This window comes from Anomaloglossus baeobatrachus, chromosome 11, assembly GCF_048569485.1.
Source record: "Anomaloglossus baeobatrachus isolate aAnoBae1 chromosome 11, aAnoBae1.hap1, whole genome shotgun sequence".
NCBI classification, from domain to species: domain Eukaryota; kingdom Metazoa; phylum Chordata; class Amphibia; order Anura; family Aromobatidae; genus Anomaloglossus; species Anomaloglossus baeobatrachus.
In genome coordinates this window covers 91,537,580-91,559,789 of record NC_134363.1, presented here as the reverse complement: position 1 = coordinate 91,559,789, position 22,210 = coordinate 91,537,580, and the positions used below count along the sequence as shown (strand labels likewise).

At 49.2% G+C, this 22,210-nt stretch overlaps 1 long non-coding RNA gene across 1 annotated transcript in view; it reads right to left on the bottom strand.

The window, feature by feature from the left end:
- Positions 1–18,809: 18,809 nt before the first annotated feature.
- LOC142256505 (uncharacterized) overlaps positions 18,810–22,210 on the bottom strand; it is a 537,718-nt gene continuing 534,317 nt past the window's right edge. The window contains exon 3 of the long non-coding RNA XR_012727533.1: positions 18,810–19,012. This is a non-coding gene — a long non-coding RNA (uncharacterized LOC142256505). The remainder of the gene's footprint in view (positions 19,013–22,210) is intronic.

Below are 22,210 nucleotides of genomic sequence, written 5' to 3'. Positions count from 1 at the left end.
ATGATAGCGGAAAGAGAGCAGAGAGAGAGAAGAGAGAGAAGAGAGAGAGAAGAGAGAGGAAGAGAAGTGAGAGGAGAGCAAGGGAGAGGAGTGAGAGGAGAGAGAAGAGAAGGAGGAGAGAAGAGGAGAGAGAGGAGAGGTAGAAGAGAGAAAGGAGAGAGGAGAAGAGAGAGAAGAGAGAGAGGAGAGAGAAGAAAGAGAAGAGAGAGAAGAGAGAGAGGAGAGAGAGAAGAGAGAGAAGAGAGAGGGGAGGGAGGCGAGAGAGAAGAGAGAGGAGATAAAAGAAAGAGAGAAGGAGAGAGGAGAGAAGAGAGAGAGAAATAGGAGATAGAGAACAAAGAGAGAGGAGAGAAGAGAGAGAGGAGAGAGAATCGAGAGAAGAGGGAGAGAATAGAGAGAGAGAGAGACATGGAGAGAGAGAGGGGAGAGTGGGAGAGAGAAGAGAGATGAGGGAGAAGAGAAAGGAGAGAGAAGAGAGATAGTGGAATAGAGGAGAGAGGGAGAAGAGAGGAGAGGAGAAAGAGGAGGAGAGAGAGAGAGGAGAGTGTGAGAAAGAGAGAGGGGAGAAGAAACAGGAAAGAGTGAGGAGAGAGTGAGAAGAGAGAGAGGAGAGAGGAGGGAGGGGAGAGAAGTGAGAGGAGAGCGAGGGAGAGGAGAGAGAGGAGAAGGAGGAGAGAGAGAGAGAGAGAGAGGAGAGATAGAAGAGAGAGAAAGGAGAGAGAGGAGAGAGAGAGAAGAGAGAGAGAAGAGAGAGAGGAGAGAGGAGAGAAGAGAGAGAAGAAAGAGAGGAGAGAGAGAAGATAGAGAATGAGAGAGAGGAGAGTGAGGCGAGAGAGAAGAGAGAAGAGAGAGACAGGAGAGAGAGAGCAGAGAGGGGAGAGAGAGAGGAGAGAGAAGAGAGAGAGAAGAGAGAGGAGAGTGAGACAGAGAGAAGAGAGCGGAAAAGGGAGGGAGAGAAGTGAGAGGAGAGCGAGGGAGAGGAGAGAGAGGAGAAGGAGGAGAGAGAGAAGAGAGAGAGGAGAGATAGAAGAGAGAAAGGAGAGAGATGAGAGAGAGAGAATAGAGAGAGGAGAGAGGAGAGAATCGAGAGAAGAAAGAGAGGAGAGAGAGAAGAGAGAGAAGAGAGAGGAGAGAGAAAGAGGAGAGAGAGAGGAGAGAGAGGCGAGAGAGAAGAGAGAGTAGAGACAGGAGAGAGAGAGGCCGAGAGGGGAGAGAGAAAGGAGAGAGAAGAGAGAGAGAAGAGAGAGAGAGGAGAGTGAGACAGAGAGAAGAGAGCGGAAAGAGAGGAGAGAGAGAGAGAAGAGAGAGAAGAGAGAGAGAAGAGAGAGGAAGAGAAGTGAGAGGAGAGCAAGGGAGAGGAGTGAGAGGAGAGAGAAGAGAAGGAGGAGAGAGAGAGGAGAGAGAGGAGAGGTAGAAGAGAGAAAGGAGAGAGAGGAGAGAGAGAGAAGAGAGAGAGGAGAGAGGAGAGAAGAGAGAGAAGAAAGAGAGGAGAGAGAGAAGATAGAGAAGAGAGAGAGGAGAGTGAGGCAAGAGAGAGGAGAGACAGGAGAGAGAGAGGCAGAGAGGGGAGAGAGAGAGGAGAGAGAAGAGAGAGAGAAGAGAGAGGAGAGTGAGACAGAGAGAAGAGAGCGGAAAGAGAGGAGAGAGAGAGAAGAGAGAGAAGAGAGAGGGTGAGAAGTGAGAGGAGAGCAAGGGAGAGGAGTGAGAGGAGAGAGAAGAGAATGAGGAGAGAGAGAGAGGAGAGAGAGGAGAGGTATAAGAGAGAAAGGAGAGAGAGAAGAGAGAAAAGAGAGAGAGGAGAGAGAAGAAAGAGAGAGAGAGAAGAGAGAGGATAGTGAGGCGAGAGAGAAGAGAGAGAAGAGAGAGGGGAGACAGGAGAGAGAGGAGAGAGAGGCAGAGAGGGGAGAGAGAGAGGAGAGAGAAGAGTGAGAGAAGAGAGAGAGGAGAGTGAGACAGAGAGAAGAGAGTGGAAAGAGAGGAGAGAGAGAAGAGAGAGAGAGGAGAAAGAGGAGAGAGAGGGGAGAGAGAGAGGACAGAGAAAGAGAGACAGGAGAGAGAAGAGAGAGCGAGAAAATAGAGAGAGGAGAGAGAGAAAGAAAGAGAAGAGAGATAGGAGAGAGGAGAGAGGAGAGAAGAGAGAGAAGAGGGAGAGAAGAGAGAGGAAAGAGAGAGACAGGAGAGAGAGAAGAGAAAGAGGAGAGAGAGAAGAGAGAGAGGAGAGAGTGGAGAGAGAGAAGAAAGAGAGAACAGAAGAAAGAGAGAAGAGAGAGAGGAGAGAGAGAATTGAGAGAAGAGAGAGAGAAGAGAGAGAGGAGAGACAGAGAGAAGAGAGAAGTGAGAGAGAGGAGACAGAGAGACAGAGAGAAGAGAGATGGAGAGAGAATAGAGAGAAGAGAGAGAGGAGAGAGAGGGGAGAGAGAGAGGACAGAGAAAGAGAGAGATGAGAGAGAAGAGAGAGGAGAGGGAAAGAGGAGAAAAATAGGGGAGAGAGAAGAGAGAGAGGACAGAGAGAGAAAGAGAGAGAGGAGAAAGAGAAGAGAGAGGGAGAGAAGTGAGAGAAGAGCGAGGGAGATTAGAGAGAGGAGAGAGAAGAGAGAAGAGAAGCGAGAGAGAGGAGAGAGAGAGAAGAGAGAGAGGAGAGAGAAAGAAGAGAGAGAGAAGACAGTGTGTGAGAGAGAGAGAGGAGAGAGAAGAGAGAGAGAGGAGAGATAGACAGGAGATAGAGAGGAGAGAGTGAGGAGAGAGAGTGACAGAGAGAAGAGAGAGAATAGAGAGAGAATAGAGACGAGATAGTGTTGAGAGAGAGGAACAAGAGAGGAGAGAGAAGAGAGAGGGAGTAGAGAGGAGAGAGAGAAGAGAAAGGAAAGGAGAGAGAAGAGAGAGAGGAGAGTGAAGCGAGAGAAAAGAGAGAGGAGAGACAGGAGAGAGAGAGGAGAGAGAGGCAGAGAGGGGAGAGAGAGAGGAGAGAGAAGAGAGAGAAGAGAGAGGGAAGAGAGAGGACAGAGAAAGAGAGAGAGAGAGAGAGAAGAGAGAGCGAGAAAAGAGAGAGAGGAGAGTGAATAAAGAATGAGAAGAGAGAGAGAGAAAAGAGAGGAGAGAGGAGAGAAAAGAGATAGAAGAAAGAGACAGAGGAGAGAGAGAAGAGAGGGAGTTGAGAGAGAGAATAGAGAGAGGATAGAGAGTAGAGAAAGAGAAGAGTGAGAGAGAGGAAAGAGAGAAGAGAGAGGAGATAAAAGAGAGAGAAGGGAGAGAGAAGAGAGAGAAGTGAGAGAGAGAAAGAGGAGAAAAAGAGAGAGAGGAGAGAAGAGAGAGAGAGGATAGAAGAGAGAGAAGAGAAAGAGAAGAGAGAGGAGAGAGAGAGACAGGAGAGAGAGAGAAGAGAAAGAGGAGAGAGAGAAGAGAGAAGAGAGGGAGGAGAGAGAAAAGAAAGAGAGAGAAGAAAGAGAGAAGAGAGAGAGGAGAGAGAGACGAGAGAGAAGAGAGAGAAGAGAGCGGAGAGAGAGAGAAGAGAGAGAAGAGAGAGAGGATAGACAGAGAGAAGAGAGAAGTGAGAGAGAGGAGAGAGAGACAGAGAGAAGAGAGATGGAGAGAGAAGATAGAGAAGAGAGAGGAGAGAGAGGGGATAGAGAGGACAGAGAAAGAGAGAGAGGAGAGAGAGAGAAGAGAGAGGAGAGGGAAAGAGGAGAGAGAGAGGAGAGAGAGAGAAGAGAGAAAGAGGGGATAAAGAAACAGGAAAGAGAGAGGATAGAGAGGAGAGCGGGAGAGGAGAGGAGAGAGAGGAGAGAGAGAGGAGAGAGAGGAGAAAGAGAGAGAGAGGGAGAGTAGTGAGAGGAGAGCGAGGGAGAGTAGAGAGAGGGGAGAGAAGAGAGAGAGAAGCGAGAGAGAGGAGAGAGAGAGAATAGAGAGAGGAGAGAGAAAGAGGAGAGAGAGGAGAGAGAGAGAGGAGGGAGGGAGAGAAGTGAGAGGAGAGCGAGGGAGAGGAGAGAGAGGAGAAGGAGGAGAGAGAGAAGAGAGAGAGGAGAGATAGAAGAGAGAAAGGAGAGAGAGGAGAGAGAGAGAAGAGAGAGAAGAGAAGAGAGAGAGGAGAGGAGAGAAGAGAGAGAAGAAAGAGAGGAGAGAGAGAAGATAGAGAAGAGAGAGAGGAGAGTGAGGCGAGAGAGAGAGAGAAGAGAGACAGGAGAGAGAGAGGCAGAGAGGGGAGAGAGAGAGGAGAGAGAAGAGAGAGAGAAGAGAGAGGAGAGTGAGACAGAGAGAAGAGAGCGGAAAGAGAGGAGAGAGAAAGAGGAGGGAGGAGAGAAGTGAGAGGAGAGCGAGGGAGAGGAGAGAGAGGAGAAGGAGGAGAGAGAGAAGAGAGAGAGGAGAGATAGAAGAGAGAAGGAGAGAGATGAGAGAGAGAGATAGAGAGGAGAGAGGAGAGAATCGAGAGGAAGAAAGAGAGGAGAGAGAGAAGAGAGAGAAGAGAGAGGAGAGAGAAGAGGAGAGAGAGAGGAGAGAGAGGCGAGAGAGAAGAGAGAGGAGAGACAGGAGAGAGAGAGGCCGAGAGGGGAGAGAGAAAGGAGAGAGAAGAGAGAGAGAAGAGAGAGGAGAGTGAGACAGAGAGAAGAGAGCGGAAAGAGAGGAGAGAGAGAGAGAAGAGAGAGAAGAGAGAGAGAAGAGAGAGGAAGAGAAGTGAGAGGAGAGCAAGGGAGAGGAGTGAGAGGAGAGAGAAGAGAAGGAGGAGAGAGAGAGGAGAGAGAGGAGAGGTAGAAGAGAGAAAGGAGAGAGAGGAGAGAGAGAAGAGAGAGAGGAGAGAGGAGAGAAGAGAGAGAAGAAAGAGAGGAGAGAGAGAAGATAGAGAAGAGAGAGAGGAGAGTGAGGCGAGAGAGAAGAGAGAGGAGAGACAGGAGAGAGAGAGCAGAGAGGGGAGAGAGAGAGGAGAGAGAAGAGAGAGAGAAGAGAGAGGAGAGTGAGACAGAGAGAAGAGAGCGGAAAGAGAGGAGAGAGAGAGAAGAGAGAGAAGAGAGAGAAGAGAGAGGGTGAGAAGTGAGAGGAGAGCAAGGGAGAGGAGTGAGAGGAGAGAGAAGAGAATGAGGAGAGAGAGAGAGGAGAGAGAGGAGAGGTATAAGAGAGAAAGGAGAGAGAGAAGAGAGAAAAGAGAGAGAGGAGAGAGAAGAAAGAGAAGAGAGAGAAGAGAGAGGAGAGTGAGGCGAGAGAGAAGAGAGAGAAGAGAGAGGGGAGACAGGAGAGAGAGGAGAGAGAGGCAGAGAGGGGAGAGAGAGAGGAGAGAGAAGAGTGAGAGAAGAGAGAGAGGAGAGTGAGACAGAGAGAAGAGAGTGGAAAGAGAGGAGAGAGAGAAGAGAGAGAGAGGAGAAAGAGGAGAGAGAGGGGAGAGAGAGAGGACAGAGAAAGAGAGACAGGAGAGAGAAGAGAGAGCGAGAAAATAGAGAGAGGAGAGAGAGAAAAGAAAGAGAAGAGAGATAGGAGAGAGGAGAGAGGAGAGAAGAGAGAGAAGAGGGAGAGAAGAGAGAGGAAAGAGAGAGACAGGAGAGAGAGAAGAGAAAGAGGAGAGAGAGAAGAGAGAGAGGAGAGAGTGGAGAGAGAGAAGAAAGAGAGAACAGAAGAAAGAGAGAAGAGAGAGAGGAGAGAGAGAATTGAGAGAAGAGAGAGAGAAGAGAGAGAGGAGAGACAGAGAGAAGAGAGAAGTGAGAGAGAGGAGACAGAGAGACAGAGAGAAGAGAGATGGAGAGAGAATAGAGAGAAGAGAGAGAGGAGAGAGAGGGGAGAAGAGAGAGGACAGAGAAAGAGAGAGATGAGAGAGAAGAGAGAGGAGAGGGAAAGAGGAGAAAAATAGGGGAGAGAGAAGAGAGAGAGGACAGAGAGAGAAAGAGAGAGAGGAGAAAGAGAAGAGAGAGGGAGAGAAGTGAGAGAAGAGCGAGGGAGATTAGAGAGAGGAGAGAGAAGAGAGAAGAGAAGCGAGAGAGAGGAGAGAGAGAGAAGAGAGAGAGGAGAGAGAAAGAAGAGAGAGAGAAGACAGTGTGTGAGAGAGAGAGAGGAGAGAGAAGAGACCAATATGTCACAAACCACCGGAGGGGTCACTCAGAAATCCCCCGCGCTGGCTACCAGTACGTCACAATCGGGGTGTAACAAGTGGGGGGTCACCCCTCCTTTATACCTCCCGACCGACAGACAGAGCACGTGATGCGCTCTCTAGCGCCCCTCTTATAGTCAGGCCAATTATTGAATTGCCCGACGATAAGCAAGGAGGCCGCTATACTACTTATGCCGATTATTGAAGGGTCCCCGGTGAGAGTAGGGTATATATTCCCCCGACCTCCGCGGGCGGAATATATAAAACCTCCCCGAATCTCACTGGCCTCCCCACAATAATCCTTGCACAAACTCGCTGCCACCAACCGATTTACGGTAACTATTAGCCGAACACACAGACGTGGGATTCAAGATCGAGATAACAGAGCAGCCCAAGATTAATTATATAATTTAATCAGCCTAAAGCACACTAGAAACTACAATATATACAATAGGGAATCTACAGAATATACATATGTCAGAGTACAGTTACAATCAAAGCCTGGGTTTACAAACAGGTATGCAATTCAATCAGTTACCTTGTGCGTCTGGCCACAGGGGGGCGCTGTAGACCAGGTTTCCAGGAACCCCAGATATTCATGCAGCACTGGCTAAACTATTCACCCACGTCCTGAGTGCCGGCTACTTCCCTCAAAGCTGGAATCAAGGTCTCATAATGCCCATCTACAAGGATGGAGACCGATATGACCCAGCAAACTACAGAGGGATCTGTGTCAACAGCATTCTGGGAAAACTGTTTAACAGCATCATTAATAAAAGGATCATCGCCTTCCTCACCCAGGGTGACGTCCTCAGCAGAAGCCAAGCTGGGTTCATGCCAAACCACCGCACCACGGACCACATTTACACCCTGCAAAGCCTCATCAAGACCCACGTCCACGACAAAAAACAGGGGAAAATATTTGCATGTTTCGTGGACTTCAAAAAGGCCTTTGACTCAGTGTGGCATCCAGGCTGTTCCTGAAACTCCTGGAGAGCGGAATAGGTGGCAGGACCTACGACGTGATCAAGAGCTCATACACTGAGAACCGGTGCAGCGTGAAGGTGAACGGAAAGAGGACGGCTTTCTTCCGACAGGGCCGTGGGGTCAGACAGGGCTGCAGCCTGAGTCCAACTCTATTCAACATCTATATAAATGGACTAGCAACAGCTCTAGAGTCCTCCCCCACTCCAGGCCTCAGTCTGCATGACCGAGAGGTGAAGTTCCTGCTGTACGCAGATGACCTCCTGCTACTCTCCCCAACTGAAAGAGGCCTCCAAGATAGCCTGGCAGTACTGGAAACATTCAGCACCACATGGGCGCTTCCCATCAACCAAAAGAAGACCAAAGTCATGGTGTTTCAGAAGAGGAACCAGAACAAAATAAACACTCCCTCCTTCACATTAAATGGCTCCACGCTGGAGAACACCAGCAGCTACACCTACCTCGGTCTGGAGCTAAGCAATAACGGGAGCCTCAAGCAAGCAGCAGAAGCCCTGAAAGGAAAAGCATGCAGAACCTTCTATGCCATCAGAAGACAACTGTACCACCTCAAACCACCTGTGAGAGTCTGGCTCAAGATATTTGACAGCGTCATCACCCCTATACTGCTATATGGCAGCGAGGTATGGGGCCCAGTGACCTACCCAGACCACACAAAGTGGGATTCCAGCCCTACCGAAGTATTCCACATGGAGTTCTGTAAATATCTCCTCCAAGTCCATCGCAGCACCTCAAACATAGCCTGTAGGGCAGAGCTGGGCCGATTCCCCTTATGGTTCACTATACACCAGAGGGCGCTATCACACCAGGCACACACACAGAACAGCAACCCCAGCTCCTACCATCATAAAGCCCTGCTGAGCCGGAGCCCAGAGCAAGCCAGGAACCCCGGCAGCCAGTCCAGCCAAAGTCAGCAACACCCCCTGACAAAAGCCCAAATAAAAAGAGATCTCAGAGAGCTGCAAGATGCAATACATAGAGGACTGGAAGAGTGAATTAGAGAACTCCCAGAAACTCACCATCTACCGGTCACTGCGGAGGGACTACACTCTGGCCCCATATCTGGAAAGGCTACGCCACCCCAAAGACAGGCAGACCCTGAGCCTGTACAGACTGAGTGCCCACAGCCTAGAGGTGGAAACAGGGCGGCACCGACAGACATACAAGCCGCGAGAGAACAGACTGTGCCAGCACTGCCAGCAGGGGGCTCTGGAGGACGAGACGCATTTCCTACTGCACTGTGACAAATACTCAGCAGTGAGGGGCTCCCACTTCCAGAAATTTACCACCCATAGCCCGGGCTTTCCATCCATGGATGAGGACATGAAACTCCGCTTCCTCTGGGGACTGGGAAGAGGAATCAATGGTGGAGATCGCCGCCCAATATGTCACCACATGTCATAAGCTGAGGGGAACCTAAGACCCCTAAATAGACTGTCAGAGCCCAAATTGTGCCCCCCAACTCCCCATAACCCTGATCCCCTCCCACCACACTTACTGTATTTCTCTTGCTTTGGCAACACTAATTGTATTTTGGTCCTGCCAATAAAGCATATTTGAATTTGAATTTGAATTTGAATTTGAGAGAGAGGAGAGATAGACAGGAGATAGAGAGGAGAGAGTGAGGAGAGAGAGTGACAGAGAGAAGAGAGAGAATAGAGAGAGAATAGAGACGAGATAGTGTTGAGAGAGAGGAACAAGAGAGGAGAGAGAAGAGAGAGGGAGTAGAGAGGAGAGAGAGAAGAGAAAGGAAAGGAGAGAGAAGAGAGAGAGGAGAGTGAAGCGAGAGAAAAGAGAGAGGAGAGACAGGAGAGAGAGAGGAGAGAGAGGCAGAGAGGGGAGAGAGAGAGGAGAGAGAAGAGAGAGAAGAGAGAGGGAAGAGAGAGGACAGAGAAAGAGAGAGAGGAGAGAGAGAAGAGAGAGCGAGAAAAGAGAGAGAGGAGAGTGAATAAAGAATGAGAAGAGAGAGAGAGAAAAGAGAGGAGAGAGGAGAGAAAAGAGATAGAAGAAAGAGACAGAGGAGAGAGAGAAGAGAGGGAGTTGAGAGAGAGAATAGAGAGAGGATAGAGAGTAGAGAAAGAGAAGAGTGAGAGAGAGGAAAGAGAGAAGAGAGAGGAGATAAAAGAGAGAGAAGGGAGAGAGAAGAGAGAGAAGTGAGAGAGAGAAAGAGGAGAAAGAGAAGAGAGAGAGGAGAGAAGAGAGAGAGAGGAGAAAAGAGAGAGAAGAGAAAGAGAAGAGAGAGGAGAGAGAGAGACAGGAGAGAGAGAGAAGAGAAAGAGGAGAGAGAGAAGAGAGAAGAGAGGGAGGAGAGAGAAAAGAAAGAGAGAGAAGAAAGAGAGAAGAGAGAGAGAGGAGAGAGAGACGAGAGAGAAGAGAGAGAAGAGAGCGGAGAGAGAGAGAAGAGAGAGAAGAGAGAGAGGATAGACAGAGAGAAGAGAGAAGTGAGAGAGAGGAGAGAGAGACAGAGAGAGAGAGATGGAGAGAGAAGATAGAGAAGAGAGAGGAGAGAGAGGGGATAGAGAGGACAGAGAAAGAGAGAGAGGAGAGAGAGAAGAGAGAGGAGAGGGAAAGAGGAGAGAGAGAGGAGAGAGAGAAGAGAGAAAGAGGGGATAAAGAAACAGGAAAGAGAGAGGATAGAGAGGAGAGCGGGAGAGGAGAGGAGAGAGAGGAGAGAGAGAGGAGAGAGAGGAGAAAGAGAAGAGAGAGGGAGAGTAGTGAGAGGAGAGCGAGGGAGAGTAGAGAGAGGGGAGAGAAGAGAGAAGAGAAGCGAGAGAGAGGAGAGAGAGAGAGAATAGAGAGAGGAGAGAGAAAGAGGAGAGAGAGAGGAGAGAGAGAGAGGAGGGAGGGAGAGAAGTGAGAGGAGAGCGAGGGAGAGGAGAGAGAGGAGAAGGAGGAGAGAGAGAAGAGAGAGAGGAGAGATAGAAGAGAGAAAGGAGAGAGAGGAGAGAGAGAGAAGAGAGAGAGAAGAGAGAGAGGAGAGAGGAGAGAAGAGAGAGAAGAAAGAGAGGAGAGAGAGAAGATAGAGAAGAGAGAGAGGAGAGTGAGGCGAGAGAGAAGAGAGAAGAGAGACAGGAGAGAGAGAGGCAGAGAGGGGAGAGAGAGAGGAGAGAGAAGAGAGAGAGAAGAGAGAGGAGAGTGAGACAGAGAGAAGAGAGCGGAAAGAGAGGAGAGAGAGAGAGGAGGGAGGGAGAGAAGTGAGAGGAGAGCGAGGGAGAGGAGAGAGAGGAGAAGGAGGAGAGAGAGAAGAGAGAGAGGAGAGATAGAAGAGAGAAAGGAGAGAGATGAGAGAGAGAGAATAGAGAGAGGAGAGAGGAGAGAATCGAGAGAAGAAAGAGAGGAGAGAGAGAAGAGAGAGAAGAGAGAGGAGAGAGAAAGAGGAGAGAGAGAGGAGAGAAAGGCGAGAGAGAAGAGAGAGGAGAGACAGGAGAGAGAGAGGCCGAGAGGGGAGAGAGAAAGGAGAGAGAAGAGAGAGAGAAGAGAGAGAGGAGAGTGAGACAGAGAGAAGAGAGCGGAAAGAGAGGAGAGAGAGAGAGAGAAGAGAGAGAAGAGAGAGAGAGAGAGAGGAAGAGAAGTGAGAGGAGAGCAAGGAGAGGAGTGAGAGGAGAGAGAAGAGAAGGAGGAGAGAGAGAGGTTAGAGAGGAGAGGTAGAAGAGAGAAAGGAGAGAGAGGAGAGAGAGAAGAGAGAGAGGAGAGAGGAGAGAAGAGAGAGAAGAAAGAGAGGAGAGAGAGAAGATAGAGAAGAGAGAGAGAGGAGAGGAGAGTGAGGCGAGAGAGAAGAGAGAGGAGAGACAGGAGAGAGAGAGGCAGAGAGGGGAGAGAGAGAGGAGAGAGAAGAGAGAGAGAAGAGAGAGGAGAGTGAGACAGAGAGAAGAGAGCGGAAAGAGAGGAGAGAGAGAGAAGAGAGAGAAGAGAGAGGGTGAGAAGTGAGAGGAGAGCAAGGGAGAGGAGTGAGAGGAGAGAGAAGAGAATGAGGAGAGAGAGAGAGGAGAGAGAGGAGAGGTATAAGAGAGAAAGGAGAGAGAGAAGAGAGAAAAGAGAGAGAGGAGAGAGAAGAAAGAGAAGAGAGAGAAGAGAGAGGAGAGTGAGGCGAGAGAGAAGAGAGAGAAGAGAGAGGGGAGACAGGAGAGAGAGGAGAGAGAGGCAGAGAGGGGAGAGAGAGAAGAGAGAGAAGAGTGAGAGAAGAGAGAGGAGAGTGAGACAGAGAGAAGAGAGTGGAAAGAGAGGAGAGAGAGAAGAGAGAGAGAGGAGAAAGAGGAGAGAGAGGGGAGAGAGAGAGGACAGAGAAAGAGAGACAGGAGAGAGAAGAGAGAGCGAGAAAATAGAGAGAGGAGAGAGAGAAAAGAAAGAGAAGAGAGATAGGAGAGAGGAGAGAGGAGAGAAGAGAGAGAAGAGGGAGAGAAGAGAGAGGAAAGAGAGAGACAGGAGAGAGAGAAGAGAAAGAGGAGAGAGAGAAGAGAGAGAGGAGAGAGTGGAGAGAGAGAAGAAAGAGAGAACAGAAGAAAGAGAGAAGAGAGAGAGGAGAGAGAGAATTGAGAGAAGAGAGAGAAGAGAGAGAGGAGAGACAGAGAGAAGAGAGAAGTGAGAGAGAGGAGACAGAGAGACAGAGAGAAGAGAGATGGAGAGAGAATAGAGAGAAGAGAGAGAGGAGAGAGAGGGGAGAGAGAGAGGACAGAGAAAGAGAGAGATGAGAGAGAGAGAAGAGAGAGGAGAGGGAAAGAGGAGAAAAATAGGGGAGAGAGAAGAGAGAGAGGACAGAGAGAGAAAGAGAGAGAGGAGAAAGAGAAGAGAGAGGGAGAGAAGTGAGAGGAGAGCGAGGGAGATTAGAGAGAGGAGAGAGAAGAGAGAAGAGAAGCGAGAGAGAGGAGAGAGAGAGAAGAGAGAGAGGAGAGAGAAAGAAGAGAGAGAGAAGACAGTGTGTGAGAGAGAGAGGAGAGAGAAGAGAGAGAGAGGAGAGATAGACAGGAGATAGAGAGGAGAGAGTGAGGAGAGAGAGTGACAGAGAGAAGAGAGAGAATAGAGAGAGAATAGAGACGAGAGAGTGTTGAGAGAGAGGAACAAGAGAGGAGAGAGAAGAGAGAGGGAGTAGAGAGGAGAGAGAGAAGAGAAAGGAAAGGAGAGAGAAGAGAGAGAGGAGAGTGAAGCGAGAGAGAAGAGAGAGGAGAGACAGGAGAGAGAGAGGAGAGAGGCAGAGAGGGGAGAGAGAGAGGAGAGAGAAGAGAGAGAAGAGAGAGGGAAGAGAGAGGACAGAGAAAGAGAGAGAGGAGAGAGAGAAGAGAGAGCGAGAAAAGAGAGAGAGGAGAGTGAATAAAGAATGAGAAGAGAGAGAGAGAGAAAAGAGAGGAGAGAGGAGAGAAAAGAGATAGAAGAAAGAGACAGAGGAGAGAGAGAAGAGAGGGAGTTGAGAGAGAGAATAGAGAGAGGATAGAGAGTAGAGAAAGAGAAGAGTGAGAGAGAGGAAAGAGAGAAGAGAGAGGAGATAAAAGAGAGAGAAGGGAGAGAGAAGAGAGAGAAGTGAGAGAGAGAAAGAGGAGAAAGAGAAGAGAGAGAGGAGAGAAGAGAGAGAGAGGAGAGAAGAGAGAGAAGAGAAAGAGAAGAGAGAGGAGAGAGAGACAGGAGAGAGAGAGAAGAGAAAGAGGAGAGAGAGAAGAGAGAAGAGAGGGAGGAGAGAGAAAAGAAAGAGAGAGAAGAAAGAGAGAAGAGAGAGGAGAGAGAGACGAGAGAGAAGAGAGAGAAGAGAGAGGAGAGAGAGAGAAGAGAGAGAAGAGAGAGAGGATAGACAGAGAGAAGAGAGAAGTGAGAGAGAGGAGAGAGAGACAGAGAGAAGAGAGATGGAGAGAGAAGATAGAGAAGAGAGAGAGGAGAGAGAGGGGATAGAGAGGACAGAGAAAGAGAGAGAGGAGAGAGAGAGAAGAGAGAGGAGAGGGAAAGAGGAGAGCGAGAGGAGAGAGAGAGAAGAGAGAAAGAGGGGATAAAGAAACAGGAAAGAGAGAGGATAGAGAGGAGAGCGGGAGAGGAGAGGAGAGAGAGGAGAGAGAGAGAGGAGAGAGAGGAGAAAGAGAAGAGAGAGGGAGAGTAGTGAGAGGAGAGCGAGGGAGAGTAGAGAGAGGGGAGAGAAGAGAGAAGAGAAGCGAGAGAGAGGAGAGAGAGAGAATAGAGAGAGGAGAGAGAAAGAGGAGAGAGAGAGGAGAGAGAGAGGAGAGAGAAGAGAGACAAGAGAGAGAAGAGAGAGAAGAGAGATGAGAGAGAGAGAGAAGAGAGAGAGTGACAGAGAGAAGAGAGAGAGAATAGAGAGAGAATAGAGGCGAGAGAGTGAGGAGAGAGAGGAACGAGAGAGGAGAGAGAAGAGAGAGATAAGAGAGAGGGAGTAGAGAGGAGAGAGAGGAGAGGGAGGAAAGGAGAGAGAGAAGAGAATGAGGGGGGAGAGAGAGAAGAGAGGAGAGAGAAGAGAAGAGTGAGAGAGAGAAGAGAGAGAAGAGAGTGAGAGAAGAGAGAGAGAAGAGAGAGGAGAGAGAGAAAGGAGAGAGAGAGGAGGGAGAGAAGAGAGAGAAGAGAGAGAAGAGGGAGAACAGAGTGAGGAGAGAGAGAGGAGAGAGAGAAGAGAGAGAAGAGAGTGAGACAGAGAGAAGAGAGAGAAGAGAGAGACAGAGAGAAGAGAGAGAAGAGAGAGACAGAGAAGAGAGAGGAGAGAGAGAAAAGATAGAGAAGAGAGACACAGAGAGAGGAAAGAGATACAGAGAGAAGAGAGAGAGAAGAGAGGGAAGAGAGAGAGGAGAGAGAGGAGAGAGAGGAGAGAGAGGAGAGAGAAGAGATTGAGAGAGAGAGGAGAGAGAGAGGAGAGAGATATGAGAGAGAGCAGAGAGAGAATAGAGAGAAGAGAGAGAAGAGTGAGAGGGGAGAGATTTAGAGAGAGGAAAGAGAAAGAGAGAGAGAAGAAAGAGAGAGAGAAAGAGAGAGAGAGAGACACGCAGGCACTACCACCCCTATCATCATCTCCGCACACACCCCGGCTCTGCCGCACTCATCATCATCACCGCACACACAAGCACTACACCCCCCATCATCATCCCGCACACATGCAGGCACTAGCTGAGTGAAGTCTCCGGTGACTGCGCGGCTCACTTCATTTGCTGCGCGGAGCTGATACAGAGTGGTTGTATTCTACGGCGCTCCCTGTCAGCTTCATGTAGCAGAACTGAAAGCGTCGTGTGGATTACTTCGGACCTGCATGGGTGTTTGGGGATTAGGACCGTGGTAAAAGAGGATTTTTCTTTGTCTTATATTCCAAATAAAGGATTTTTCGTTGTGTGTGTTTATTTTCACTAAAGGGGGCTTTGCACGCTGCGACATCGCTAATGCTGAGTCGTTGGGGTCATGGAATTTGTGACGCACATCCGGCCGCATTAGCGATGTTGCTGCGTGTGACACCGATGAGCGATTTTGCATCGTTGCAAAAACGTGCAAAATCGCTCATCGGTGACATGGGGGTCCATTCTCGATTATCGTTACTGCAGCAGTAACGATGTAGTTCGTCGCTCCTGCGGCAGCACACATCGCTATGTGTGACGCCGCAGGAACGAGGAAGCTCTCCTTACCTGCCTCCCGGCCGCTATGAGGAAGGAAGGAGGTGGGCGGGATGTTCCGGCCACTCATCTCCGCCCCTTCGCTTCTATTGGGTGGCCGCTCAGTGACGTCGCTGTGACGCCGCACGGACCGCCCCCTTAGAAAGGAGGCGGTTCGCCGGTCAGAGCGACGTCGCCGGGCAGGTAAGTATGTGTGACGGGTCTGCTCGATGTTGTGCGGCACGGGCAGCGATTTGCCCGTGTCGCACAACAGATGGGGGCGGGTAAAAGTTTTTTTGTTTTTTTTTATTATAGTACAGTTGGAATAAATCTGTGAATTTTCACTTTTTATATGATGCATGTCAATTTCAGATCGTGCTGGCTCCTTTTTTTCTCTGTTATGACTGTAGTTATGCTACAATTTCTGGTGACTGACCATCACCATACCATGCACGCCTGATTTTGGTTTGCAATGTATTCCTCCTGTTGGTAGCTGTTCAGATTCAGTTACCTCACCCCTTTCCACAGGCAATGCTAATTAAGCACCATTCTTGGATCTGGTCCGCCTTTATCAATGGTTGCTGTTTGGCACTGGGAGGATCAGTTCTGATATAGTCCTGGTATGTGTAGGGCTTGCTCCACATGCTGGGACCTGGGCTGGTCTCTATCCACAATTGCCTTTTTTGCAACATGGAAGCGGCTATATACAGGTTACAGGTATGTGTGCTCCATTATGGTTCTGCTTTTAACTTTATCTAGGAGGCCGCATGGCATATGAAATACAGAATATAGAGTAGGACCCCCCTATTGAGATTTGCCGTGACGTTGGCAGGGGTGGTTCAAAAAATTGATTAATTATTTGCTAAAAATCTCTTTTTTTTATTATAGTACAGTTGGAATAAATCTGTGAATTTTCACTTTTTATATGATGCATGCCAATTTCAGATCGTGCTGGCTTTTTTTTTTTTTTTTTTTTCTACGGTGTAAAACCTATAGTATTTCCTCTATTTTGATATCCATCCATGGTAAAGCTCACAGGTGAAGACTGCATCCTGTAACTGTTGTTTTACCTGTGCTGGCTATCAAAATATGATGGGGGCCTATGTAATTTTTTTTTTTTTTTACAGTGATTTCCATGGCCAATCACAGTCATGCCACTAATTCCATGGCTGTGATGAAGCTGGGAGTGCACACATCGAAAAAGCTTGCTGATTGGCTGCTCTACAACCTTTCAAACAAGCTATATTTGGATGACAGGAACTGGACATAAAGATAAAAGTCTGTGTTAGGTCCGGGACCCAGACCCTGAGCTTTAGGCTTCAGCTTTGCTCATGTCTAAACATTTGGGAAACATATCATGACAGAGAGTATGCATGAGCTGAAACTTAAGCCTGCTTTACACGTTGCAATTAGTTGTACAATCGCATTTGCGATGTGACACGCCCAGGTTGCATACGGGATCTTATGAGATTACACGTAGGTCGTTCATTTGCTGTCACACGAGCGTTAGTAGTCTATGTGAAATTGATCAATTTTGTGTGCGATCCTTTAGATCATGTGTTCTGTGACGTATGCATTGGGCACTTTTTTTTTATTTATTGACTTGCCAAGCATGTGTAATGTGTAGGGATGCGTTTTTACTATGTCATCTGCCATTCAGCTCTGCTACATGGCCGCTGACAGCAGACACAGACAGCCATGTAGCAGAGCTGAATGGCAGATGACAGCAGACACAGACAGAGCCGCACTGTCAGAATGAACTCGGGTGAACTTCACCCGACTTCATTGTGATGCTGCGGCTCTCTGTGTCATGCCCTGATTAGCGGTCACCCGTGAAGGACTCACCGGTGACCGCTAAACTCCTGAGTAACTGAATTGAGCAGCCCTCTCTCATATACTCACCGATCTCCGGCGCTGCACGGCATTCACACTGCTCCGGCGGCTTTTACGGTTTTGAAAAAGCCGTCCGCTTATTAAACAATCTCGTATTCCCTGCATTCCCTGCCCACCGGCGCCTATGATTGGTTACAGTGAGACACGCCCCCACGCTGAGTGACAGGTGTCACACTGCACCCAATCACAGCAGCCAGTGGGCGTGTCTATACTGTGCACTGAAATAAATAATTAAAAAAAACCGGCGTGCGGTCCCCCCCATTTTTAAAACCAGCCAGATAAAGCCATACGGCTGAAGGCTGGTATTCTCAGGATGGGGAGCTCCACGTTATGGGGAGCCCTCCAGCCTAACAATATCAGCCAACAGCCGCCCAGAATTGCCGCATACATTAGATGCGACAGTTCTGGGACTGTACCCAGCTCTTCCCGATTTGCCCTGGTGCATTGGCAAATCGGGGTAATAAGGAGTTATTGGAAGCCCATAGCTGCCAATAAGTCCTAGATTAATCATGTCAGGCATCTATGAGACACCTTCCATGATTAATCTGTAAATTACAGTAAATAAACACACACACCCGAAAAAATCCTTTATTAGAAATAAAAACCACAAACATATACCCTGGTTAACCACTTTAATCAGCCCAAAAAAGCCCTCCATGTCCGGCGGAATCCAGGATGCTCCAGCGTCGCATCCAGCGCTGCTGCATGGAGGTGCCCGGAGCTGCGCAGACACAGCCGCTCCTGTCACCTCCACACAGCAACTGAAGACAGCCGCGCGATCAGCTGAGCTGTCACTGAGGTTACCCGCTGTCACTGGATCCAGCGGTGGCCGCGGGTAACCTCAGTGACAGCTCAGCTGATCGCGCGGCTGTCTTCATTAGCTGCGTGGAGGTGACAGGAGCGGCGGTGTCTGCTGCAGCTCCGGGCACCTCCATGCAGCAGCGCTGGATGCGACGCTGGAGCATCTTGGATTCCGCCGGACATGGAGGGCTTTTTGGGGCTGATTAGAGTGGTGAACCAGGGTATATGTTTGTGTTTTTTATTTCTAATAAAGGATTTTTTCGGGTGTGTGTTTATTTACTGTAATTTACAGATTAATCATGGAAGGTGTCTCATAGACGCCTGACATGATTAATCTAGGACTTATTGGCAGCTATGGGCTTCCAATAACTCCTTATTACCCCGATTTGCCAACGCATCAGGGCAAATCGGGAAGAGCCGGGTACAGTCCCAGAACTGTCACATCTAATGTATGCGGCAATTCTGGGCAGCTGTTGGCTGATATTGTTAGGCTGGGGGGCTCCCCATAACGTGGAGCTCCCCATCCTGAGAATACCAGCCTTCAGCCGTATGGCTTTATCTGGCTGGTTTTAAAATTGGGGGGACCGCACGCCGTTTTTTTTAATTATTTATTTCACTACACAGTATAGACACGCCCACCGGCTACTGTGATTGGGTGCAGTGTGACACCTGTCACTCAGCGTGGGGGGCGTGTCTCACTGTAACCAATCATAGGCACCGGTGGGCGGGGAAAGCAGGGAATACGAGATTGTTTAATGGGCGGCCGGCTTTTTCAAAACAGTAAAAGCCGCCGGAGCAGTGTGAATGCCGTGCAGCGCCGGGGATCGGTGAGTATGAGAGAGGGGGATAGACTGACATTGACAGAGAGTGAGGGACAGAGATAGTGACCGACTGACAGAGATTAGTTAATGACAGACATTGTGAGGCGCTTCAGAATGCAGCTTTTCAGCTGCGCTCTGAAGCGGACCTTTTTTAAGCTGCGGTGCAGAGCGCACACCTGCGCACATAGCATCAGACACCAAAATCGTATGAGGGATGTCACACGTTACAATTGACTCGGTTCGTGCAACAAAACGCTCAATTCTAGACAAAGATATGATGTGTTTACAATCAACGGTTTTGCGTTCAATCCTGATCGCACGTAGATGTCACACGCAGATACCTCACAAACGATGCCGGATGTGCGTCACTTACAACTTGACCCCAACGACGGATTGTGAGATATATTGAAGCGTGTGTAGCGGGCTTAAGGGTTATATCAGGCTTTGTACCTAGGGCAGCATGAACTATAAATATCGCCCTTGTGGATGACATTTTAAGAATCTTCACCAATACACCATAGAGAAAACCTGCTCCTTTTAAAGGATATAAATGCAGATTAATCAACACAGCAGATCTGCATTGGCAAAATCTGCACCAAATAAACCCAAATAATTACATTGAAATACTGTTTTTTTGCTGGCACAATTTTTTTTTTGTTGACTTACAGTTGGCTTGATAATGGAGATAAGGTCTCGATGCAGAGCAACTTCATACAAGAAACCATAGTGGTCACAAGATTCAAATGCAATGCCGAACATCCCAATGATGTTTGGGTGAGATGAAAGGGAGAGAGCCACACAGTACTCGTACAGAAAGTTTTGCCGCTTGGTAAAGGTCTTTGGTAGAAGTTTTAGAGCCATTGGTGTTCCTTAAATTAAAGAGAAAAAAAAAACATCAATAAACAATGTGTTTCATGTATCAATATTAACCCCTTTACCACCGAGCCCATTTTCACCTTAATGACTAGAACATTTTCTTTTAATTCTGACCAGTGTCAATTTATGTTATAACTCTGTAAAGCTTCAAAGAATCTCAAATAATTTTTAAAATTTCACAATTTTCAAACTATTTTTATGCCCTTAAATCCAAGAGCTATGTCACAAAAAATAGATACTAAATTACATTTCCTACATGTCCACGGTACTTTACATCAGTGCAATTTTTTAAACCAGTGGCGTACCGTCAATAGAGGCACACCATGTCACTACTATGGGGCCCATGAGCTGGAGGCAGGAGGGGGGGGCAGACTCTGACAGCCCAGGCCCCCACCCTTTCATTTCTCAGCTCACCGGGCCCCAGGGGGCGGGGCCGCCATCAGGGCAATCAGGGGGCCAGAATCGCTCATAGAGAGTTGCCCTCTCTTCTACTCTGCACTGATCTATGTGATTGGTGCAGGACAGGAAATGTACTATGGAGGCTGCGGTGAGGACCTGTCAGGTCATCTAACTAATCATGTTCCTGATCACATGACCAGTGCTGCCCCAGCAGCAGTCGAACTGCTCGGATCTGAGGTTGCTGTGGCTCGATGGTCTTCTGACCCGGGGACTTACGGCCACTTCAAATGTAAAAGGGGTATTTACAGGGGATGAATGTTTGTGACGCCACCTGCGGGTTGCAGTAAGGGGAGTACCACCGCTGCCAATGGGAGTACCGGGGCTGATAGTGTGGGGGCAGCAAGGTGTAAGTCCCTCCGCAGGTAGGGAACGCCCATGATAGTTGGGGGATGGTAAACGAGTGGCTTGGCCTTGGAAAGCAGGGTTCAGGGGACAGGTTACTCGCTGCGGTCGTCGTCGTGCTGGATGTGGTTGATTAAACAGACACTCACACAGATGGTAAACCAAAGTCTCTGAGCACTGCAGTCTCTATGGGGGAGCCCGTCCAGGTCCCGCTCCCACCAGTGTCACTTGGTATGTTCGGGGTCCTACCTCCGTGCACAAATGGATTTTTTTTTTTTTGTGTGGCCCCTCGGCTTGAAGCTTTCGGGGCCCCGCTACCAGTGTATGTGGTAGCTGTGCTCTTGGTGGCTGGCACTTGGGATTTCAGTGGGTTGTATGTTTTGGAGAACCCTATCCCCCGTGTTGTGATGACGCCTCCAATATTTGAGCACTTGGGGAAAGTTCATAAAGAGACTATCCTCCACAGGTTAATTATCAGGTTGGGTGAAGCTACTCCCTGATCTAGGGTCCTGTGTCCCGCCGTGCTTGTTACCGGTAAGGTGGCTGGGCTTTCTGGTGCCAACAGTCCTCCTTGACTGCATCTGTTACACTCCTGTCCAGTATTCCTAATACCAGTCCCCAACTCCTGTGGTCCCGGACCACCGTCTGCGACCCAACCTGTTGCCTCCCTGGGAGCTCCAAATCCCGTGCTTCTCACTCTCTGAGCGCTACCACAGTTCTTCCTCTCAGGCTGGAAACACATCTATGCGAGTAAAATCGGTCCGACTGGGCTGAAAAAAACTCGGCTGATTTTAGTTCACGTTAGGTGCGAGTGCAGCGCAAGTGCGATGCTATTTCTGAGATTTTACTAGCGTGTGTAATGCGTGGTGTAATGCGTATTTTTTACTATGTCATCTGCCATTCAGCGTTGCTACATGGCCGCTGACAGCAGACACAGACAGCCATGTAGCAGAGCTGAACGGCAGATGACAGCAGACACAGACAGAGCCGCACTGTCAGAATGAACTCGGGTGAACTTCACCCGACTTCATGGTCATGCTGCGGCTCTGTCTGTGCCGCGTCCTGATTAGCGGTCACCAGTGAAGGGCTCACCGGTGACCACTAATCCCCCGAGTGACTGAAGTTAGCAGCCCTCTCTCATACGCACCGATCCCCGGCGCCGCGCTGCATGGCTTTCTCACTGCTCCGGCGGCTTTTACTATTTTGAAAAAGCCGGCCGCTCATTAAACAATCTCGTATTCCCTGCTTTCCCCGCCCACAGGCGCCTATGATTGGTTGCAGTGAGACACGCCCCCACACTGAGTGACAGGTGCCACACTGCACCCAATCACAGCAGCCGGTGGGCGGGTCTATACTGTGCAGTGAAATAAATAATTAAAAGAAATGGCGTGCGGTCCCCCCCAATTTTAATACCAGCCAGATAAAGCCATACGGCTGAAGGCTGGTATTCTCAGGATGGGGAGCTCCACGTTATGGGGAGCCCCCCAGCCTAACAATATCAGCCAACAGCCGCCCAGAATTGCCGCATACATTATATGCGACAGTTCTGGGACTGTACCCGGCTCTTCCCGATTTGCCCTGGTGCGTTGGCAAATCGGGGTAATAAGGAGTTAATGGCAGCCCATAGCTGCCACTAAATCCTAGATTAATCATGTCAGGCGTCTATGAGACACCCTCCATGATTAATCTGTAAGTTACAGTAAATACACACACACACACACACACACACACACACACGAAAAAATCCTTTATTAGAAATAAAAAACACAAACACATTCCCTCATTACCAATTTAATAAGCCCCAAAAAGCCCTCCATGTCCGGCGTAATCCAGGATGGTCCAGCGTCGCTTCCAGCTCTGCTGCATGGAGGTGACCGGAGCTGCAGAAGACACCGCCGCTCCCTGTCACCTCCAAGCAGCAACTGAGGTGAGTAGCGCGATCGGCTGAGCTGTCATTGTTGGAGGATCCAGCGGTGGCCGCGATTAACCTCAGTGACAGCTCAGCCGATCGCGCTACTCACCTCAGTTGCTGCTTGGAGGTGACCGGAGCGGCGGTGTCTTCTGCAGCTCCTGTCACCTTCATGCTGGAAGCGACGCTGGAGGTCCGTGGAGTATGCCGGATATGGAGGGCTTTTTGGGGCTTATTAAATTGGTAATGAGGGAATGTGTTTGTGTGTTTTATTTCTAATAAAGGATTTTTTCATTGTGTGTGTTCATTTACTGTAACTTACAGATTAATCATGGAGGGTGTCTCATAGACGCCTGACATGATTAATCTAGGATTTAGTGGCAGCTATGGGCTGCCATTAACTCCTTATTACCCCGATTTGCCAACGCACCAGGGCAAATCGGGAAGAGCCGGGTACAGTCCCAGAACTGTCGCATATAAT